Source organism: Harpia harpyja, chromosome 14, assembly GCF_026419915.1.
Source record: "Harpia harpyja isolate bHarHar1 chromosome 14, bHarHar1 primary haplotype, whole genome shotgun sequence".
Lineage (NCBI taxonomy): Eukaryota > Metazoa > Chordata > Aves > Accipitriformes > Accipitridae > Harpia > Harpia harpyja.
Window position 1 is genome coordinate 14,194,924 of NC_068953.1, and position 22,190 is coordinate 14,217,113.

Below are 22,190 nucleotides of genomic sequence, written 5' to 3' on the forward strand. Positions count from 1 at the left end.
ATCGTTTCATATACTGCAATAATTTACAACCTTGAGTGAAGGAAGCCTGGATAAAGAAGGGACATAGGAGTAGTTGGGAAGTTTCTTCAGCAAGGACTACTTGTGGTCATGCTGAGGAGGGGATATCAGAGAAAGCTGTAGAGCTATTAAAGAGAAACTTTGAAGGAGCTGTGAGGACTCCTGTGGCCAGGTACAGTTAACAGGATGGCCACCAGTGTGGAGCTGCTGCAAGGGACAGTGAGCAAAAAACACTGGCCTGTAAATTGCTCACACGTGTGGGCATTCATGTCCTAAACTCTGACTCCAGGAAATGCAGAGTCAAGTAATAGCCAGAGAGTCTCAAAAGAAAAAGGACACTAGTGACCAGTTGTGCCCTTTCATGTATTACTCTGTTTTCCTATCATCTTTCCAATGATGCAGTCTTTAATTAAGCCTGTTTGTTTGTTGATATGCTAGCAACAGAAAATGGAGGGTGCTCAGAGCAGCTGATCAAACTTTCATAGGCTTCTGGGTAGGTCTTTGAGCTGGTGTTTTAATAAAGGTTCTTAGAACTCAAAGTTCATCTTTTTCCACCAGTCAAGTCATGATGATAGGGCTATTGTTGCCTTTATCTATCCCTGGAGTTGCAGCTGAGAAAGAAAGTTTAATTAAAGGCATTTTCCAGCAATTCTTATGGCCAAGGTATACTGGTTTCCCTGCCTACTAGCAGGGAGTCAGGAACTACCTTACCAAAAATAAAAATTTATAGACTTCTTAAATTAAATATTGAGACAATGTAGAAGAGCATGTAATTTTGGATGAAGTCCTGCTGTCCTCTTTTCTGAAATGTCAGCAGATCTCCCAGCTGGCTTCACAAGCATCTGTTTTTAGACCAGATTATGTACTTCATTAGAAGGCATTGAGCATAACAAGAAAAGGTAAAAGAACAGTTCCAAAAGCAATGTTTCCCATGTAGTACATACAGTAACTGTGCACCTAAGGTTTGCCAGAAATTCAGCCCACCTGACAGAGTATACAGAGGCATACAGACAGCTGCAGAGTGCTGAAAACTAAGAAATATTGGACAGGGTCTTCTTTGGGTAGAATATATGTAAATATAGCTATAAGGCAGAGATCGAGAAATGTAAATGATGGGGGTGGATGTAAGAAAGACATAAGGGTGAGAACACACACCTGAATTTCCTGAATTGTCATGATAGTTCATCCCCAATAAATGTCAATGACTGATTCAAGCAGTTAATGATACTGGGAATATAAGTACGGGTTCTAAAAAGAAGATCACACATGCGCCAAGGAAAAGCACCAGGAGCAGAGGTCTGTGTCCTGCCTTCTCCACATAGCTAAAGGAAAGCCCTGTGAGAGACATAGAGACTGCCATCCCTTCCCCGCCCCCCCTCCAGCACTTCCAGCTCTGGGAAGCAGCCAGGGAGCCAGGAGATCCAACAAAGGCATGGCACTGGGAAGGATATGGTCCAAGTGTCCCTAGCAAAATACATCAGTACACAGGATGGATGGTCATGTCTCCACATGCTGCAAAGGCCCCCATCCAGAATGCAACATCCATTGTCTCAGTTCCTTATTCCTCTCCCCTTAGAGCTCCCCAGAGGTGTAAAATGCCCATCAACATTTCTCACCTTTCTCTGTACCCCCATTATCTGTTTTTGTTATATATCACCTAGTTTTCTCAATTTACCTGCCCATCTGTTATGCTGTGGATGTTCTAATATATAACATCAGCCCTGTGGACATTCAGACATGCCTGTCTTGAGACAGTGTCAAGTCTGGCAAGCCCATGATAGTGAAAAAATAGGATCACACAGTTGAGTAACAGGGAATATCTGACCTTAATAAAAAAAACCTCACAGATTCCTGTCCTCAGGTATGTCGGAGTAAAGCTATCTAAGCACCTCTCTCCAGTCCTTCCTCTCTCAGACCCACCATTGCAGAAGAGAGGTCCTTGCTACTTAACATAGCATCAAAGAGCAAACTGCTACATAAAATGAATGAGGAGCACCATTTTCTAATACTGCACTTGATGCTTTACAGCTACTCCTACATCTGTGAAAGCAATTTTCCAACATGGCAGAAAAAAAAGCCTCAGGAGTATTTTCTGCAGACTCCTGGAGAGTAGGAGCATACAGCTTCACACTCTTTCCCCACTCCACACTCAAAAGCAGCATGGCAGAGATGTCTGACTTGTCTGTGGAATTCTGTGCAGGAATAAGAAGGGGCCTGACATTTCTGTTTACTGGACCTGACCAGTTTCCAGTCTGCAAACTGTTTACATTGGGTTGGCTTATCAAATTAAAATCAAAATCTGACATTTAAGTAGCCTGTCTGTCTAGATTCCAAAGAACATCAATGTTCCCTGTTACTGAACATTCCGTGCTTCCTTAGGATTTTCCAGCTTTAGTTCGGAAATTCCTTAATCCTGCATTGCTTTGCCCTTGTCTGCCGTATAATACAAATAATTAGTATACAAGGAAATACTTGAAAGTGCACTGTAGCAATGTTTTAACTTACAGCATTATCCACCCTTACATGTTGTTTGCTTAGTTTTCTTTCTAGAGTGTAACAGGTTAGCCCTGGCTAGCAGCCAAATGCCCACCCAGGCACTCACTCCCACACACATACACACACCCCCAGTGGGACATGGGGAGAAAACTCCACTTTCTTTGACCTTGATGTTCCCTCTGCTGTTTCTCACTCCTTTTGGTCCTGCCTTCTCTCTCTTTCCAACATTTTCTACACTTTTTAAAATACATTTCCACAGAGCCACCACCAGCTTCACTGATGGGCTCAGCTGTGTCCTGTGGTATGTCCATTGCAGAGCTGGCTGGAACTGTGTCCAGCAGGGAGGCAGCTCCTGGTCTGTTCTCACAGAGGCCATCCCTGCAACCCCTGCTACCAAAACCTTGCCACAGACACCCAATACACAGAGTTAAGTCACTCACCACGCTTTTTTTTCTTGCAGTAGAAAATGTCTGTGCTGTATGTTTAAATAAAGATCAAAACAAGAACCTAGAGAAGACAGCTGGCATGAAGTTAATGGGGGATTTTAACCACCCTGATATCTACTGGAAGGGCAATACGACAGTGCACAAGCAGTCCAGAAGATTTGAAGGTATTTATGATAACTTCCTGATGCAGGTAATAGAGTCACTAACAAGGGAAGGTGCTCTGCTGTATCTGATACTTAGAAACTAGGAGGAATGGGATGTGGAGGTCAGGGGCAGCTCTGGCTGCAGTGACCCTGAGATGCTGGTGTTCAGGAGCCTGGGAGGAGGGAAAAAAAGCAAATTGTAGGATCACAACCCTGGCCTTCAGAAGAGCAGACTTTCACCTGTTTGGGAATCTACTTGGAAAAATCCCATGGGAGACTGCCCTGGAGAGAAGGAGGGTCCAGGAGAGCTGGATGATTTTCAAGGATCACCTCCTCCAAGCTCAAGAGTGGTTCATCCTGACATGCAGAAATTCAGGGGAAAATGGTAGTGGCATGGATGAGCAAGGAACTCCTGACTAAAATCAAACAGAAAAGAGGAGGCATACAAGAGATGGAAGCAAAGTCATGTGTCCCAGAAGGAATATAAAGACAGTGTATAAGTGCAGAAGTTTGTTTAGGAAAGCCAAAACTGATCTCAAGTTGAATCTGGCAAAGGGGTGTGAAGAGCACGAAGGGCTTCTACAGGTATATGAGCAGCAGAAAGACAACTAGGGAAAATGTGGGTCTGCTGATGAATAGGGCAGGGTACATGGTGGCAGGAGACATAGACAAGGCCAAGGTGCTGAAAGCCTTTCACTTTCATTTTCTCTGGTAAGACATGTTTTCAGAAATCTTGGAATCCTAAGCCCAGTGGAAAAGTATGGAGCAATGAAGATATACCCTTAGTAGAGTACAATCAAATTAGACAACAATTAAAGAATTCAGACACAGTCAAATCCATGTGACCTTATGGTACACATACACAAGTGCTGAGGGGGTTGGCTGATGTTATTGCAAAGTCATTATTGATTATCTTTGAAAGGTCATGGTGACTGGGGAGGTTCCTGAGGACTGGAAGACAGCAAATGTCACTCTTATCTTCAAGAAAGGCAGGAAGGTGCAAACTACATGCCAGTCAGCCTCTCCTTAATTCCTAGGAAACTGATGTAAATCCTCATGGAAACTATTTTTATATACATTGAAGGACAAGAAAATGATTGGGAGTACTCAGCAGGAGAAATAACACCTGATCAACCTAATAGCCTTCTATGACAAAATTACTAGCTTAGTGAATAGGGAAAGAGCAGTGTCTGTTGTTCAATTTGACCTTAGCAAGGTTTTTGACTGTTTTTATCCTGTGTTCCATAACTTCAGGGAAGGAGGGGGAGGAGGTGCTCCAGGCACTGGGGCAGAGACTCCCCTGCAGCCCATGGAGAGGACCATGGTAGAGCAGATATCCACACTGCAGCTCATAAGGACCCCACACCGGAGCAGGTGGAAATTTCCTCAAGAAACTGCAGCCAATGGAGAGCCCATGCTGGAGTAAGGGAAAAGTGTGAAGAGGAAGGAGCAGCAGAGAGGAACTGTTACGGACTGACTGCTACCCCCCGTTCCCCATCTACCTGCACCTATCGGAGGTGGGGGCAGAGGATACATGAATGAAGAAGTAAAGTTGAATCTGGGAAGTGTTGGTGAGAAGGTGTTGTTCAATTTTTGTCCTTGTTTCACACTAACCCAATCTATTTTAATTGGCAAAAATTAAATAAATTTTCCTCAAATTGAGTCTGTTTGGCCTGTGACAGTAACTGGTAAGCAGCCTCCCTGTCTTTATCTTGACCCATGAGCTTTTCCATCCTATTGTTTCACCTTGTCCTGTCAAGGAGGGGAGGCAGAGATCAACACCATATCATACCATATCAATGACTTTTCTCTGTGGTATGCTGTGAAGAGGCAATGGGCACAAATTGAAACACTGGGAAACCCATTTAAACATAAGAAAAAAGAATTTAACTGAAGGCATTCAAGTGCTGGAACACGTTGCTGAGACAGGCAAAACCTGGAACAAAGTCCAGACTCTTACTTATTCCATGCAATACTATAACCTGTAGTTGCAACTCCAAGAAAATTTAAGTTACAAATTTTTTATTATTTCAGTTATGACTTATCTGTTTCACCATTTTATTTCTGCAAGAGGAAAATCACTTAAATCAGATTTTTAGAAAACAGAACATGACAAAATGAAAATTAACCAGAAAATGTAATGAACCATGTAGTTGTTCCAATCTGTGTGAATTTCACTCCTCTACATCCAAGGTGACCTAAGCAACATGAAAAACAATACAAAGTGGTGACTAGATTAAAAGTAGTTTCATTAATAATTTATAAATTACTTTCACTTCAAAATTGAATGAATTTTCAATTGTTGGTTATATTTTCCCCTCTTCTGCCTCTGTTTTTTTTTTGTCCTCTGATCATTGCAATGTAGGGAGAATGAGTAGAGAAGCAGGTTTTTTATTCTTTTCTAGGTTTTTTTTACTTAATTTCTCTTTTTCCTCTCTGTAACTTTTAAAAACTTGAGAAGCCCTCAAAAGTTACAGGACATCTAGTGAAGTGAAGAAAGGAAGGAAGGAAAAATAATTGTGCTGGAAGAGATTGCTGCTATGATTAAATAAATAGATAGGGGAATGAGGGAAAAAAGAAGTGAACTTTAGTAAGGATTTTGACATTGTATCCTACAGCAATCTTATTCAGAAGAATGCATTCGACAGATGGACTATTAGGTTTGTTGAAAATTGCCTGGACCCTTGAGTTCAAAGGATAGTAATGAATGATTTGGTATTCAGTTAGCTGTCATTAACAAGGACAGTGGTTCAACACTGTGATGCATATTGTTCAACATTTTCATCGGCACCTTGGACAATGATGATATGGAGTGTATCCTTGGCAAATCTTCAGATGACAAATGCAAATATGAGTCAGCAGTGCACTTTTATTGTGAAGGAAAAAAACCCCATATATTAGGCTACATTAGGAAGAGTGCCACCATCAGATTGAAGGAAGTTATTATTTTCCCTCTATACAAGAATGATGTGGAGAAACTGGAGAGTGCAGTGGTAGGCTACCAAGTTGGTCAGCACGCACAACCTACAAGGAATTTAGTCTGGCAAAGAGGCTGGGGAGTGGTATAGCAGTCTATAACTACTTGACATGCCATTAAAAAAGTGATGAAGGCAAACTCTTCTTGGTAGTGTCTGATGATAAAACACAAGTGGAAGGTTCAGCCTGGACATTGTTTTTCGGTAAGAGGATAGCGCACCACAGAAACAGATTTTTGAGAGGTGGGATGTTTTCATGACTTGAAAACATGACTACGGACCTCCAGAGGTCCTTTACCACCAACAGTTCTGTGGTTCTAAGAAGTTATTATTCTTTTTCTACTCCAGATAAATAAATTTGGGCAGCAAAAACCTGCAAAGCATCAAGCAGAAACTAGCAAAGGAGAAAGGTGAGTTGAAGATTGAGATCAATAACTTGGCCAGTAGCATGAAGTCCACCTCTACAATCAATCACAGGAGAAGTAGAACCATCACTCCTTTGTATCAACGAATCTTTTTTCCATCCACAAGTGAAAAATTTTTACGCAATCTTTTTCAAAACTTGAAAACAGCAGGAAGTGGCTGAAGTGCAAGTTGACACTATACCATATGAGTTTAATAAATTCTGTAAAAAGTCTTGAGTTTAACGGGAGCATGAGAATGTCACAAACATGAAAAATTACTCAGAAAATTCACAGAACATTAAATTGTCACTTTTTTGGGTCATAATAACTTGCTGTTTTCTTCTTTTCCAGACATTGAAGATTACAGAAATTATTGCAAGCAATAAAAATCCAAATTTGAGGGTATACTATGGATCGGGCCACTTTTTGACTTAGATTCTACAGATACTTGCATTATGATGTTGTCTACTATTGCCATAACATTTGTTCATTCTCTATTGCACCATTATGTTATTGGCTGTGGGAAAAACATCGATGTGCCACAAAAATAAGAAAGATGCTTGAGCTTGAAAAATTCCCAGACAGACTTTTGATAGTTGTGCCTTTCCACTCCGCCAACCGTTTTAGACCCAGAAAGTGCTGAGTGTAGGGTAGTGATATTGTTTAGGAAAGCGTTTATCTGACAATATCCTTGCTTCTCTAAGAGTCTCCTCAAGAGCAGGAAATTTGATATTGAAGACCAGAGCAGTGATTCCTGGCTGGGACTGCAGATGCCTTCTGTGACTTTCTTTGGTGTGTTCTGACCTGGTGTTAACACCCCAGGCAGAATCATTTTCACTCAGCAGATGGCACGGGGAGTTTCAGGCCAAATCATCCTATGCAAAGGAGGAACAGCTCACTTACTGCTCTTTATCCCCTCAGCAGGCTGAGGATCAGGATAGGGGTAAGAGGAGCACCTCATCTCTTATACAGCAAAGTGAGAATAAATGCTTCTGCCTTGGCAAGTCCTTTTTCCACACAGGTAATGGATAGAACCTCTTTCCAGACTTGTTAGTCTCCCCATTCTCACTTTTCCAAGCTAGATGGAGAAGCAAGGCAATCCACAAGAACTCGGGGCCCCAGTATGGTTTTGGGACCTCATGGTATACTCACTGTGGGGAGAATTTGTGTCACGTCCTATTTCCTGAACTAGGCAGAAGAAAGCCATGCATTGTAGAAGGCGGTCCTTATTACCAAGTTTCTAGCAAGGGAAGTTAAAGACACAGGGAACAGAAAAGCAAGTCATCTGTCATTCCCTCTTAATCTGTTGCCTTCCCAGATGATTCCCATTACCCTAAGAGGTGAGACACAATACAAGACATCAAACTGTCAGGGAGGATGATATACTTCAAGTATGATCTTTTAACCAGTGTACTGGAATCCAAGTCATCCTCTTTAATTAACATGTGCAGAGGACCCAAGAAGGAAGCTGAAACATAAAGAATCATTTTGCAGCTACTACTAGACAGACACATAAACACAGTAGTGACTGTAAAAGTGGATATTGCCAGGGTCACAGAGACCCTTAATCAGAATTAAATGGATGAGAGGTTTCTTACAGTTATATGGGTTTCAGCTGCTAAGCTTTCAGTTCCTGCACAGCTTGGAAGTCACTATGTCAACAGAGACAAGTTTATCAAAAAACTACAGATCCAACTTAGAGCTAATTTCATCTGTCATATAAACAACAGTCAAGTCTAGTCTGTTCTTTGTTAAACAATCATATAACATATTAAAAGAAGAGGGGAAAATCTATCCTTTGTTTCTCTCCCTTTATCCTCTTTTGCATGCTGGAGGATTAATAAGACCTTTCCATTTTCTTCAATGATATTTCTACAAGTACTCAGTATTATTTTTCAAACAGAAATGATAAAATCTCTACACTTATTGTTCAGAAAGACATTGGCAGCCTCATAAAATAACACTTGATCTCAGATATTTCAGTTGTACATGCAGTGTTGGAAACATAAGAAAGTTCTTTAAAGCAGTGAGTTGAGAAGACTGGTCATCATCTCTGACCCTTCTTACAGTACTTCACCTCCCAGACTTTTGAGGGAGAGAGTGAGCCTTCAGAATATGGTACAGAATCACAGCACCTCATCCTAGCTCCATGGAAGACCTTCAAATAGCAGATCATACCTAACTCTTTGCAAAGGAAATGACAGCTCTCCAGGACCCAGAAGGTATTCCCAGACACCTCATGAATCTCAAACTTTTATTATATAGAGCAGCTCGAGTGTTCTACTTGTGCCTTTTCTCCCTACATCCTTCCCACAAAAGATGATATAAATTTTCTGCTGTCCAATGCGTATCTGTAGCACCAGAGGATATGGCCACACCACATTCCCTAAAGTGGCCATATCCTTAAAATTCCCTATGAATTGCTAAAAGCCATGTGAGTGGCTTTTTTTTCCAACTACTTAATGCATCTCTTCCCAGGTTTACCTAACATTCACCTTCACCTGGAACCATCATGCTTAGTTTAAAAGCTATCTATCTGCGCAACTAAACTTATTTGTACATAGATAAATAATGTGCCTGTCTTAAGACACAATACATTATCATTGATGTATCAGAACAAGTCAAGTGCTCTTCTTCCTCTATGTAAACAGCATCCAAAACCTTTGTGAATTTTGCTTAAACTAATGATTCTTTTTTGGTTTGGTTGGTTTAGAAATTACAAGGCATTTTAAGATTAAGAAAAAACTTCCTTATTGATCTAGATTTGTATTCTTAGGGTGAGGTTTAGGTTACTTTTGTTAATACTTTCTGTTGAACGAGGCTTCTGGCAGAATAAATGTACCTAAAATACCTAGGATTTGCATTGGATTGCTAGGGGAAAAAAAAAAAGTTGTGTCTACATCCACAGGTTAGACATGTTAAGACCCAGAGCCTCCCAGGAGTTCTCTAAATTTCTGTGGAGTTTGTGTTTGTGCTTGGGAAGGCTGGAGGAGGTATGTTTGTGATCTAACCCCCATTCTTGCATTTGGTATCTATAGCCACTGTCCAAGGTCTCTACAATAGCAGCAAATTGGTGAGTTAAAACTGCCTAAACAATGAAAAATGCAAAATGCCAGTAATCACTGCTAATCTGACCTTACCGAAACTTCTGCTAGACATACGTCGAGCAAACCAGCACAGTCAGATGTACAGAACAGCAAAACAATACCTTTAAAAGCCAGTTTCAAATTGTAGCCAATTGGCAATACTTCAGAAGAATGTAAAAGATGTAATTAAATGTATGAATCAAGGGTGGTAAACAGTCTTCTCTGATCTTTTTAAAATAGCCAGCAAAAAGCTAAGGAGTTGTAAATAGTTGCAGTAACACAAGCACAATATTGTTGTCCAAACTTTTGGAATTAATATACTATACTACAGTATACTAGATTGTTCCTATTCTTTATTTCCAGAATATTTCAGAATAGAGTCTCCCCAAAGCTCTTTGTAATAGTAATCCTTCTTAGTACTGCTGAGTCCTGAGGCACACAAATCTTATATGTCAAGCAGAAATTCAGAGCCAGGAGGAGAGAAGCCAACAATTCCAAGTCCCAGTGTCCTGCTCAATTTGCTGGACAGCACTTCCTCCTTTCAGATTCCTAGTCAAAATATTTATAGAGGATTTATTCACATAGCTAGTAAGACTTCAAATATTTCTAAATATATCCACAAGCACGAATGGGAATCATGCAGTCAGTCAAGTTTGCCAAACAATGCTTTGCCAAAATTTTTTTGACCTAAGAAAGAAGAGGGAGTTGTATGTGCAAACCAGAACCTATAAAAGTGATGGTAGGACAAGTCTGTTCTGTCTCCATGGAAAGCTTCAAGGTAAGAGTATGGAGGGCTGGGTGCTGGCAAAATCCCACTGCATTCCTGCTACTTGTGGAAATGCTTTCCTCAAAGGACTGTCTGTATCAACAGATTTTCTTTCTGCTTTCAAGTCATTGGCATTTTTTTGCCCTGTGACTTATCCTTGGAATTCTGTGCAAAAATATGAAGGAAGCTGTCATTTCTGTTTTTCAGTATTGACCAGCTTCTGGCTTGAGAGCCAGCTGATATCACAAGAGGTAAGACTCTGATTTACCTACTCCATAGGAATAGACTCTCCAAGATGTTTTTTTTTATGCAGCTGTACAGGCACTTCCCATATCCCTTCAAATCCATACATACTAATGCAGTGCAATTCTACTCAACCTGTGCTGCCTAAACCAGCAAATTCCCTTTCATAACTGGGTTGGACACATTTGTTTGGTACCTGCTGGGAAATAGTTGATCTCTTACCACACAGAACTGTTAACAGGAGATTGCCTGTAAACAGAAATCCAGGAAAGAGAAGATGAATGAACAGCACATATATAGTTAAAATTTTGTCAAATCCCTCCGAGTGTTTTTTATTGAGAAGATTTCCTCTTTTGGTAAAAGTTAATTTTAAAGGATCAGCTTGAACTGGAAAAGGCAGAACAACTGGAGAAGCTAAACTTATTTCTAACTGAGGAAAAATCTTAGCATAGACAATTCACTCCTGTACTTCTGCTTACTCCACACCTTTTTTCTTATGTTGCTCCATCTCTACAGTTGATACAAATTACATGGTTAAAATGTGCAAAAGAGAAAGCATATAAGTGGGCTTTTGTAATTTTGATTACTTCCCTTGCTATCTCTGCTGCTTCATATAGAAAATTTTTATATTGTGCCAATCAATCCAATTTTTCTGTATAGCCTACTGAAACTCTACTAGATCTAAAGAACGGAACATGTAAACTGGAATAAGGGAGAGAAAGTTAAAATAATCTAAATCAAAGACACCTATCTTCTTTAGGACCTAAATAAATTAAAGGTTACCTAGGGTGAAAAGCAGATAAGACAGAGAGGAAGACTATAATAATAGGTAGAGCAGAACACTAAAGAGAGTTAGGTGTGTGGTACAAAGGAATTCCTTCCTGCACTCAGCACTGTAGTGTGTCTCTCCACTTCAGCCCCGTGCTGTGCTGCACTCAATAAACTGCAGCCATGTCATCGGACGCTGAGATGGCCATCTTTGGGGAGGCAGCTCCTTACCTCCGAAAGTCAGAAAAGGAGAGAATTGAGGCCCAGAACAAGCCTTTTGATGCCAAGACATCTGTCTTTGTGGCCCATCCTAAAGAATCCTATGTGAAAGGGACAATCCAGAGCAAAGAATCAGGGAAGGTCACTGTCAAGACTGAAGGTGGAGAGGTGGGTAAAATGCAAGATTTACAAACAGCATTTAATTCCCACTCTGGGCTCTTAGCTGATGTGCATGCACCTTTCTTTCCTCTAACAGACCCTGACCGTGAAGGAAGATCAAATCTTCTCCATGAACCCTCCCAAGTACGATAAAATCGAGGACATGGCCATGATGACCCACCTCCACGAACCCGCTGTGCTGTACAACCTCAAAGAGCGTTATGCAGCCTGGATGATCTACGTAAGTAGCAGCAGCAGTCTTCCTCTGGGTAGCTAGGAGGAACTGCTCTGCCAAGCTAAGTGGAAGCCAACGTGCTGTCTCCCTTCCTCGCAGACCTACTCGGGTCTCTTCTGCGTCACTGTCAACCCCTACAAGTGGCTGCCGGTGTACAACCCGGAGGTGGTGTTGGCCTACCGAGGCAAGAAGCGCCAGGAGGCCCCTCCACACATCTTCTCCATCTCTGACAATGCCTATCAGTTCATGCTGACTGGTGAGTGCTTGACGTCCCTCACAGCAATCTAAACCAAAAAGCCACTCTGATCTCACTGGAGCATGTGACTAGCCAGCTAAAAACACCATGAAGCTGTATGACTGAGAACTTGATCAAGTTGTGCAGGAATTAATTTCAAGTGAAACTGACCGAGAAGCATGCATGGACTGAGCACTCTGTATTATTTGCACTTTATTGTATAAAATTCTATACTCTCCTACTGCAGAAATACTATTTGACTCAGTTTGCTGCTTTTTTTCACTGATAGGTCAGAAAGAATTATTATTTCACATAACACCATATTTGGAATACAGATAGGCACTTTGATTAGAGTTCTTGATAAGAACTGTGTGAAGGGCAAGTGGGTACACAGCTTGTGCAAGGACCACATGCCTCTGACAGCTCTAAACATCCATTTCAGCTGTTGGGACCTGGAAGGGAATCAAGTAGTCTTGGACTACTACTCTTGGACTTGGGAGAAGGCACAACTTCCACTTACAGCTTTACTTCTTATTCAGCTTAGTATTACTCAGAACAACTGCTAACACTATCTTTCATTCCGCCTCCTTCACAGATCGCGAGAACCAGTCGATCCTGATCACGTATGTACACTCCCTGCTCGGGTCCACGCTGGGCTGCCCAGTGCCAGGGGACCTCCTGCCTGACCACACGCTCTCTGCCTCTGTCTTTGGTTTGACAGCGGAGAATCTGGTGCAGGGAAGACTGTGAACACAAAGCGTGTCATCCAGTACTTTGCAACAATTGCAGCGAGCGGCGATAAGAAAAAGGAAGAGCAGCAGGCTGGCAAAATGCAGGTGAGGTCCTAGGGGTAGGAACCGGCAACTGTCAGATTTATTTATGAGCTATATCATGATAATAAGATTTCTGGTTTAGGGCACACTTGAGGATCAAATCATCAGTGCCAACCCACTGCTGGAGGCTTTTGGTAATGCCAAGATGGTGAGGAACGACAACTCCTCACGCTTTGTAAGTTGTTGTCTGGGACAAAATTACTTTTTTTTGTATCAGCAGACTGACTCGAATATTCTTGCAGTCAGGATTGGTAAAATAGATCTTGAACTACTTTTCTGCTTCTTTCAGGGTAAATTCATCAGAATCCATTTTGGTGCCACGGGGAAACTGGCTTCTGCTGACATTGAAACATGTAAGTGACCCTCCTGGCCTGATCCCTTTCCTTCCAGCCTTCCTCAGTTCTTGTGCTAACTCTGTCCTACCATCCTTGCTAGATCTTCTGGAGAAGTCCAGAGTCACTTTCCAGCTCAAGGCAGAAAGAAGCTACCACATATTCTATCAGATCATGTCCAACAAGAAGCCGGAGCTAATTGGTAGGAAAGATCACTAACTTCTCCAGACAAAGGTCACGGAACAACATTTAATTCCTTTACGTGCCAATTACATTTGATCTGTATGTGTTTTGTCCTTCTTTTCAGAGATGTTACTGATCACCACCAACCCGTATGACTATCACTATGTGAGTCAAGGTGAGATCACGGTTCCCAGCATTAACGACCAGGAAGAGCTGATGGCCACGGATGTAAGTACAGCACAGAAGTTTTCTTAGGCGGACTCTGACCTTTAACAGGCATGGTACTTACTCCACTGATTCTTTTGTTAGAGTGCCATTGACATCCTGGGCTTCACTCCAGATGAGAAGACAGCCACTTACAAGCTGACAGGGGCTGTCATGCACTATGGCAACCTGAAGTTTAAGCAGAAGCAGCGTGAGGAGCAGGCAGAACCAGATGGCACAGAAGGTACCAGCGCGATATATACCGGAGCACAGTATACACCAGAACGCTCACTAATACAGGCAGTAATTCAGGGTCAGAATCATTGACTCAGCCTGCACATCTCTCCAGATGCTGGTATTGTAGAATGTAAGTGTGTCCTAACCAGAACACTTTGCTGGAAGAACACAACCCAGTGGAAAATGCAGATTATTTTGAACTATGTCAAGTATAAGGTCCAGTGAATCCTAAGGCACTGCTATACTGAATGGCAGCTTCCCAGACCTGGGACAGAACCGGGAGCCACTCTGCCCACTGACTTAGGTTTATGTACCCAGGTAGCTACTATCATTTACCATCAGCTGTAGCCACCTCCTAATGGTATTGTTTCCAGGTGACAAGAAGCCAGAATCCTGAAGCTGCTCTGCTTCAAAGCCCGTATTCTGGAGACAACTCATAATGCCTGAACTGAGAGCATTGTTCTACTTCATTTTGCATGGGGGGAGTAAAAAGGAGCATCAGTTAATACTGCAGCTGTGGCTCTTATGTTCTACATTTTCTGTAGAGTCTCAGCATAGCTCCAGGACTTCTGTTTGAAAAATAGACATCTGTCTATTGCATTTGCTTTGTCTAGAATTGTTCAAAAATGCATTCCTTTAAAAGCTCATGGAATTATTTCCATGAAACCAGAGTTATTCACATCTATCATAAACATGTACTATTACGGGCTTTTTTTCTGGAGCTGTTTTTGTGTATGTGTGGTTTGGGGTTTTTTTAGGAAAGTTAAGACATAAATGAAAATGACTGCAAGGAATATAACTGCAATGAATCTGATGATGATGAATAGTAATAGTAGAACAGGCTACAAATAATAGCTGTAACTTTACTTAAGTGATGGTATTTTGCTGACCAAATCTTGGAAACATTTGGAGCAGTGTACATTAACACTGATTCCATTGAAATCAGTTCTGTTGCACTGACACTGTTATCCTCTTCTGAGGATTACTCTGAACCTGTGAACAAATTTCTCAGTGTGCCAAAGTCATCTTCTTTTTGCTAGTTTTATTTGCTCTTAAAGCTGGGAGAGGACTGTGGCAGTTCATCTTCTCCACCTCCTGTGGACTCCATTCACTGTGCAATCTTTCTTTCTCTATCTGCTTTTGAAAACATTGAGGAAAACATGAAATCTATTCCAGTACTTCACTATCCTTGCTCATTGGAATTTTTTCCCTGATTTCTAGCCTAAATATCTCTTGACACAATTTCAGACTGTTAGATCATGTCTAATATTCATGCAGCAATCCACTATACTTTTTTGTCATGATTCCATATGAATTAAATAAGCGTTCTTGAACAAATAATTTTGCATACTGTGCCTGCTGGCAGAGTTTGAATTCAGTAGTAAAAGCAACAGCAGAAGGTAAAATGCTAAGCTTTTTGTTTGAGGATGCTCTTCTAAAAATAGCACTTCAACTCACAAATTTAGCCATAGATTCATTAAGGCATAATTTACACTTACACATTGTGCTCTCTTGAGTTTAAAGTTTCCATACCACAAGTCACTGAAACAAATTGCACTGTATTTGCTTGAGAAGCTCTGTAATTGTCTGCTGCCTGATGATCATCCCAAGCTTATGTTTTCTTTTTCTTTTCAGCATTTATTACTGAGAAGTCTGCCTACCTAAATGTCTCTAAACTGAATTTTCATTCAAAACTCAAAATAAACTGAGAATAAGTGAAATAAAAATAGCCAACATAAATGCTCCATAATTACTGGGCAATGTTGCTTATGATGAACTACAAAAACCTTACTTTTTTGTCTTAACTACTTTTGTTATCTTTACTAGAATTGCCTTTTGATACTTGTTTTAAAGGAACACTAATGCCTGCTAGTACCTTAACAACTGATTTTTTTGGTCTTTAGTGGCTGACAAGGCTGCCTACCTCATGGGTCTGAACTCAGCTGACCTGCTTAAGGCCCTCTGCTACCCCCGAGTCAAGGTTGGGAATGAATATGTGACCAAGGGTCAAACTGTGCAGCAGGTAACAAAAATCCCTGTTTTGTTGACAGATCTCTGGCCTTCCTCTTTTGCTCTGCATGATAACTACAAGCCTTCTGGTTTTTGTTTTAGGTATACAATTCAGTAGGTGCCTTAGCAAAGGCTGTCTTTGAGAAGATGTTCTTGTGGATGGTTATTCGCATCAACCAACAGCTGGATACCAAGCAACCAAGACAGTACTTCATTGGTGTCCTGGACATTGCTGGCTTTGAGATCTTTGATGTAAGAACAGTGTTTTGTTACCATGTTTTTAGAGGTAAGTCTATTGTGTGCCTAACTGCTTAAGATGGAATGATTCCTTTTTTTTTTTTTTTTTTTTTTCCCCAAAATGGTTTGATCCTTTCAGATTGCAACTAAAGCATCATAATTCCCACAGGTTTTTAGTTGGGAACAGATTTTCGTGTTGCACATATGCCAATGGAAATCCATAAATTTAGTTTTTTGACTGATTACAAAGAGTTAACTAACATGGCATTTGGTATCTAATGCAGGGACACCAGTTCTATAGACACAACTTGTGCTAAGAAGGCTTGGGACATGCTTCGAAATCAGCGTTTGGAAATGTTGGATAAACTGTTGCACTGTGGACTCTCCTGTAACTGAATTAGCCCAGTCTAGTAGATATCAAAACTGACAAGTCTGAAATATTAAAGTGGCCTAAGCTTCTAGGGGACATAAACATATGCATAAAGTTTAGTTTGACAAAAGAGACACTGAATGAAGTTCCAAACTCCTGGCTGAGTAAAGGAGGAACACTCTCAGATCATCCTGCAATTTGGTACAAAAAGCCAGCACTCTTCTTTATCCCTAGCTTTCTAAATTTACATTAATAGTAATCTCTATTTGTAATTCTGCAGTTCAACAGCTTGGAGCAGCTGTGCATCAACTTCACCAATGAGAAACTGCAACAGTTCTTCAACCACCACATGTTCGTGCTGGAGCAGGAAGAGTACAAGGAAGAAGGAATTGAATGGGAGTTCATTGACTTTGGGATGGACCTGGCTGCCTGCATTGAACTCATTGAGAAGGTATTTGTGTAATTCACAATGTCTAATCTTTTCAGAAATGCATTAATTTTTTATATATTTATAAATGTTGCTTGAAAGGGTAAATGTGACATTGTAAATACATAAGTTCAGATTATTTTACAATTTACTCTGCTGAGCAGAAGAACAATCCCTGAGAGAGTTTTAGTATTGTCCCACTTAGGAAGCTATTTCTTTATCTGTGATTCTTTCTGCCTTCTCACCTCTTCCTCCTTCCTTCTGCTTCTTCCAGCCCATGGGCATCTTCTCCATCCTGGAAGAGGAGTGCATGTTCCCCAAGGCAACTGACACCTCTTTCAAGAACAAGCTCTATGACCAGCACCTGGGCAAGTCCAGCAACTTCCAGAAGCCCAAGCCTGCCAAAGGCAAGGCTGAGGCCCACTTCTCCCTGGTGCACTATGCTGGCACGGTGGACTACAACATCACTGGCTGGCTTGACAAGAACAAGGACCCGCTGAATGAAACTGTTGTGGGGCTGTACCAGAAATCATCCCTGAAGACACTGGCCTTACTCTTTGCCTCTGCTGGAGGAGAGGCAGGTCAGTTCTGTGAAATTCATATTTTCATTTTTATTTACTGGCTCTGCCAGAGCCATGAATATCAGCTCAAGTGTTCTAAAGAAACTGCATGTTGTACAGAGTGTCCTATGGCTTGAATTTATTAATAAAGGAAAAGATCACATGTATTTCAGGCCTTCCACTCAGCCATGATAATCCCTTGGATTATCACACACTTCTGGTCCTGTGTTCCTTTAGATTGAGCGTTGACTCTTTCCCACTGCATCTTAGATTCCTTTCTTAGCGTGACTGATACACATGAAAAAGCTTCTTGCAGTCTCATAGAGAAAAATTTTACAAATCAAAGTCGTAAAACCATCTTTTTTTGGTGTTCTTCAGAGAGTGGTGGTGGTGGTGGCAAGAAGGGTGGCAAGAAGAAGGGTTCTTCTTTCCAGCATCCCCTCCTGATTGCCACATCCACGCTGAGGTCCTGTTTCTCTTCAGATCCTGGCAGAATGGAAGCAGAAGTATGAGGAAACGCAGGCTGAGCTGGAAGCCTCCCAGAAGGAGTCTCGGTCTCTCAGCACAGAGCTATTTAAGATGAAGAATGCCTATGAGGAGTCCTTGGACCACCTGGAGACCCTGAAGCGTGAGAACAAGAACTTGCAGCGTAAGTCCCTGGCCCTCTGCTCCTGGCTGGGCTTTCTCACTATCCACCACTACCACCTTTCCGTACGGGTCTGTGCCTGCAGGTTGGCAAAGCTGCCTGTCACCTTGGTGTGGCAGGGCCCTTTGCATTCTGCTCTGTGCCTGACCATGCTGTTGGTCTTTGTTCCAACAGAGGAGATTGCTGACCTCACGGAGCAGATTGCTGAGGGAGGAAAGGCGATTCATGAGCTGGAGAAAGTCAAGAAGCAGATTGAGCAGGAGAAATCTGAACTCCAAGCCTCCCTGGAGGAAGCTGAGGTATACACAGTGCTAATAATTGGTGTCCAGACTGAAAGTATGGGAGTATTTATCTGCAGAGATGGCAGGAAAGCAAGCCTAGATTTTGTGAAGTACTGTATGAGAGATTATGTAGAAAGGAAGCAGTAGTTTAAGTCACTGTTCCTGCTGACTTGTCCAGGCCTCCCTGGAACATGAAGAGGGGAAGATCCTGCACCTCCAGCTTGAGCTCAACCAGGTGAAGTCTGAGATTGACAGGAAGATAGCAGAGAAAGATGAGGAGATCGACCAGATGAAGAGAAACCACCTCAGAATTGTGGAGTCCATGCAGAGCAGCCTGGATGCTGAGATCAGGAGCAGGAATGAAGCCCTGCGTCTGAAGAAGAAGATGGAGGGGGACCTGAATGAAATGGAGATCCAGCTGAGCCATGCCAACTGCATGGCTGCAGAGGCACAAAAGAACCTGAGAAACACACAGGCAGTGCTCAAGGTCTGTTCAGCAAAGCTACAGAAAGAGAAGAGCCTTCGCTGACATTTTTGGCACCCAAGCACATACTGCCACCTTGCAAATTCTCTTGCCTCTTTTACAGGATACCCAGATACACTTGGACGATGCTCTCAGGACACAGGAGGACCTGAAGGAGCAGGTGGCCATGGTGGAGCGCAGAGCAAACCTGTTACAGGCTGAAATTGAGGAGCTACGGGCAGCCCTGGAGCAGACGGAGCGGTCGAGGAAAGTGGCTGAGCAGGAACTGATGGATGCAAGTCAGCGTGTGCAGCTTCTCCATACCCAGGTCAGTATATAAATATATTTAGTATTTATACTTTTGCTCCATGCATATAAAATAACTCAAGACTGGCTGAACTGTAACAGTATTTTGTAAAATGCATTGTAATTTTCACAGTATGGATAACAAATATTAAAAGTGACTTTTTAACTGCAGATATAATATGAATTTCACTAGACTATAGTGGGGATACCTTAAAAGTGATAAATTCAGAGACATAAGTGATGTTCTTGCTCTACAACTTACATTGAGTTCAACAGCTTTCACATTTACATTTGAGACTGCAAAGTCAAACTTAGGTTGATCATTAACAAAATAGGAATACACTAATACTGTCATTAACGTAATTTATCAATGTCATTTTAAGTGTTCTATAGCACCATTTAAAATTTTTACTGCCACTAGATTGAAAATGGTAAGGAAAGATTATGTCTTTTTTCCTCATAAGTCTAAATTCCTTCTCTGGTGACTGAGAAACAGTGAGGAAAGACTTTATGGAGGATGTTCTTGAAATACGGAAGCACATCATAGCTGAGAAACTAACAGCTACCACAGCAGTTCCTTTAGAACAGAATCCCATGTGACCTGATGGCACAATTTACATTAAAAACCAACATTTATGCAATGTTCTTGATATGATATTGCAAGCTAACAAAAAGAAAATTGTGATATTGATGCTTTTCAACAGAACACCAGCTTAATCAACACCAAGAAGAAGCTGGAAACAGATATTGCCCAAATTCAGGGTGAAATGGAAGAAACAGTCCAGGAAGCCCGCAATGCCGAAGAGAAGGCCAAGAAGGCCATCACAGATGTGAGTTAGGGGCTCTTCTCCCTGCTGATGGTGGATGTATTCTCCTCCAATCTATCTCCACTACCAAAATGGCTTTGACCTTTTGCTCTCATCAGGCGGCCATGATGGCAGAAGAGCTGAAGAAGGAGTAGGACACCAGCGCCCACCTGGAGAGGATGAAGAAGAACCTGGACCAGACGGTGAAGGACCTGCAGCACCGTCTGGATGAAGCCGAGCAGTTGGCCCTGAAGGGAGGCAAGAAGCAAATCCAGAAGCTGGAGGCCAGAGCGCGTAGGGCTTTTATTTGTGCATGAGTGAGCATGTTCCTTGGAGAGATACCAAGGAGTGAAGCTCCAAAGATGGGCTTCTTATTGCAGGTGCAGGAGCTGGAAGGGGAGGTTGATGCTGAGCAGAAGCACAGCGCTGAAGCTGTGAAGGGTGTGCGCAAGTATGAGAGGAGGGTGAAGGAGCTGACCTACCAGGTAAGGCAAGAGGTTTCTTTGTGTTGACACACTCTTCTTCCAGGAATTCAAAATGTTGGCACATTGCCTTCCAAAGGGCTTTCTTTCTATACTTCAGTAAGTGACACAGTTAACAGAATTTTGGCCTCTGTCCTTCTGGACAGCAATGGTCCATAAGGAAAGTCACTCTGTCTATTTCACATTTATGAAATTCAGAGAAAAAGGCAAACAAGGGTTTCTATTACTTGCCATTCTCTGTAGTGTGAGGAAGACCGGAAGAATATTCTCAGGCTCCAAGATCTAGTGGACAAGCTGCAAATGAAAGTGAAGGCCTACAAGAGGCAAGCTGAGGAGGCTGTAAGTACCACTCTGATTAAGCCCAGACTTCCTTCTGGTTGAGGTGGAATTCTGTGTTGCTGTTTAATTCTGTCCCAAGTTTTTGAAACCTTGACTGTTCTGATGCATTTGCTGCTACATGACAATGGGGAATGTAAGAGTAAGAATTGCTGGGTTTGGGAGGAACTATACTTCCCCAGATCTATTTGTTTTGCTCTAAGCCTCAGTTCCCACCTGTATTTCTTCCTTCCTACCCTACCCTGGGTGTCAGAAGCAGCTGCTAGTCTGTCTGTTCAGGACTCGGCCATAAACTCCACCTACACAATGCTCTGTGTCATGTGGCCATGGCCTTTTTGACACTCTGATGTTCTTTTCTCTACTGGCACACTTAGTGCCCTGAGCAGCTTCTTACCTTGGTTTTGAGCCTTACCTGCTTGCTCAGCTGTGGCATTTAAATTTTTATTTGCCTGGTTTTCGGATATTAAATGTCCACACACTGCCTGGTGTTTTCACAACTCCCTCTCCCTACATAGGAGGACCTGTCCAATGTCAATCTCTCCAAGTTCCGCAAGATCCAGCACGAGCTGGAGGAAGCCGAGGAGCGGGCTGACATTGCAGAGTCGCAGGTCAACAAGCTCCGAGCAAAGAGTCAGGAGTTTTATAAGAAGATAGAAGAGGAGGAATGAGGATCCTAAGGCTAAAAAGTGACCTGAGGCATGCATAAAATGTAAATCTCTGTGCTGCTTTATTCTGTAATTATCATTTATGTCTAGGTAATAAAGACAATAGAGACTTTTGCATATGAACAGTGACTAGCATGCTTGCTTTATTTATTCTAGCATTCATTACTTTTGGAGTACATGTACACAGTTCATATTCACATCTAAAAGTATGTTAAACAGCAATAAATTTTTACATTTACATTTTTAAAAATGCATGAGGAATAATAACAATTATATTGCTTTGCTTCTCATCTTGCAATGAGAAATATGCATTTCTTTGATAGACTAAGTCTAGGTTCTTTCAAGTTATTCTCATGAATTATTAGGAAAAAAAAAGAAAGAAAAGGAAAAGAGATTCCTGCAACATTTTTTTTTTAAATATATTATATTTTATTAATTGAAAAATGTTGTTTATTTGGTTAGGCTTAAGGGTGTGAGAAACTCAAATTTCTACTTTGATTCAGGAGACTGACGTTCACTCCAAGTATTGACAAGCAATCAAACCAACACAGTGAGATAGTGGCATGAAGACATATCCTTACTCTATTTCTCTGAAGATGTTTTGTTTCATACATAGCAC

At 41.7% G+C, this 22,190-nt stretch overlaps 1 pseudogene; it reads left to right on the forward strand.

Moving 5' to 3' along the window:
- The first annotated feature begins 11,513 nt into the window (after positions 1 to 11,513).
- Positions 11,514 to 21,694, forward strand: LOC128150644 (myosin-1B-like; annotated as a pseudogene).
- The last annotated feature ends 496 nt before the right edge of the window (positions 21,695 to 22,190 follow it).